At 38.0% G+C, this 2,288-nt stretch overlaps 1 pseudogene; it reads right to left on the minus strand.

The window, feature by feature from the left end:
* LOC102867274 overlaps positions 1–1,628 on the minus strand; it is a 14,685-nt pseudogene extending 13,057 nt beyond the window's left edge.
* Positions 1,629–2,288: the final 660 nt, after the last annotated feature.

The raw sequence follows: 2,288 nt of genomic DNA on the forward strand, positions 1-2,288 counted from the left end.
CTCAGAATTTCTCAAGCTGAGAGAACTGAAAACTAAATTTAAGCCTTAAGTAACAATATTGAAGGATGGTATGGACATTATTTTGAATGATCAAGGGAGTTTCAAAAGAAGATGGAGGGAATAGTCACTGTACGAAAGAAAAGATTGATTGATACTAAAAATTGTCTGAAAGTACCACATGAACAGGAGTCAATGTTAATGGAGGAAGAAGTTGAAGGTGCATTGAAGATATTGACAAAAATAAGATTCCAGGAATCAATAGAATAAGGATAGACATGTTTCAACTAAGAGATGCAGCCCAAGATGTGCTCACCAGTCTGACAAGAAATTTGGAGGACAGTTGTCTGGACGACTGATTGGAAGAATCCATATGTGTTCTCATTGCCAAGAAAGGTTATCCAGTAGAATGTACAAATTACCAAACAATATCATGACTATTAAATGTAAGCAAAATGCTGCTAAAGCTCATTAAAAAATGGCTAGAACAGTACATAGCTAGGAAACTGGCAAAAGTTCAAGCGGCATTTTGATGAAGTCTTGCCACCCAGGGATATTGTTGTTGATGTCAGATGGATCCTGGCTGAAAGTAAAGAATACCAGAAGAATGTCTATTTATGCTTTATTGACAAGGCAAAAACATTTGTGGATCACAATAAATTTGTCTCCACAATCATCACTCTTGGCAGCAGCAGCCAAGAAATCAAAAGACAGATTGCATTAGGTAAATTTGTTCTTAGGGAACTTTCCATAGTATTGAGAAGCTATGATGTCAGACTAGAGACTAATATGCTCCTGATCCATGGTATTCATGATTACTTGATTTGTATCAAAGAGCTGTGAAATGACTAAAGATGACAGAAAAAGAATTGATGCCTTTAAGTTGTGGTTCTGGAGAAGAGTCTTGAGCATGCCCTTAGCCACCAAGAAAACAAATAGGTCTGGTTTTGAGAGGGTGAAACCAAGTTTCCCTTGGAAGTGGGGATTTTGAATATCCATCTCACATTCTTTGGGCATGTGGCCAAAAAGGACCAATCTTTGGAAAAGGACACCATGCTCAGAAGAGTAGAGGGACAGCACAGGAGAGGAATACTCCAGATGAGATGGACTGATACAATAACTAGGGCAATGGAGATAGGTGTGTCAGAGTCAGCTAGACTGACCCAGGACAAGGCAGCCTTCAGAGTTGCTGTACATAGAGTCTCTTGGAGTCACAAGTGACTTGAAAGCACATAAACACCGACATTGAGAGGAATGGGAATTCCAGAACACTGAATTGTGCTTGTGTGAAACCTATATCTAGACCAAGGGACAACTATGTGAACAGAACAAGGAATTACTGCATGATTTAAAATTAAGAAAGGAGTCCATCAAGGTTGTATGCTCTCTTCATACAATCTGTATGCTGAGAAAATTATTTGAGAAGCAAAACTCTGTGAAGAGGAATGTGGCATCAGGTTTGGAGGAAGACTTATCAAGAACTTGCATTATGCAGATGACACAAACTTCCTTGCTGAAAGTGAGGACTTGAGAGACTTGCTGAAGAAAATCAAAGAATAAAGCCTTCAAAATGGATTGCATCTCAGCATCATGCAAACAAAAATTCTTACCACTGGATCAATAGCCAACATCCTGATAAAGAAGAAAAGATTGAAGTTGTCCACACTTTCATCTTACTTGTATCCACATCAATACTCTTCATATGAAACACTCTTCAAGCAAACAAGATATTAGGAGACTTTCTATTGAAAATGTATGTAGTCATGGACCTCTTCAAATTATTTAGGAACTATGATGTCAGTTTGAGTACAAGGTTCACCTGATTTAGGCCATAGTCTCTTTAATCACTTGCTGTGCTTCTGAGAGCTGAATAATGAATAAGGATAACAGAAGAAGAATTGATGTCTTCATACTGTGGTGTTGTAGAAGAGTTCTGAACATCCAGTGGACTCCCAAAAGAACAAACAAATAAATCTTGGAGAAATTGGAGCTTGCTTGATATCTGTTAAAATCAGGAAGTCCTGAAATGACATAATTAGAAATTTACCTTCTCGTTCTGCTCTTGATACAGAGGAATTTAAAGAAATAACATATGAGCAAGAGCCTATGGTGATGAAGGAAGAAGTTTAAGCTGCTTTGAAGTAAATAGCAAAAAATAAGGCCCCAGGAATAGATGGTATACCAATTGAAGTATTCCAGATAACAGATGTTGCCCTGGAAGTGCTCACCAAGCTGTGCCAAGAAATCTGGAAAACAACCAATTGGCCAACTGACTGGAAGAGATCTATATT

This window comes from Elephantulus edwardii, unplaced genomic scaffold (genome assembly GCF_000299155.1).
Source record: "Elephantulus edwardii isolate Elephantulus edwardi_28Jun2011 unplaced genomic scaffold, EleEdw1.0 scaffold00295, whole genome shotgun sequence".
NCBI classification, from domain to species: Eukaryota; Metazoa; Chordata; class Mammalia; order Macroscelidea; family Macroscelididae; genus Elephantulus; species Elephantulus edwardii.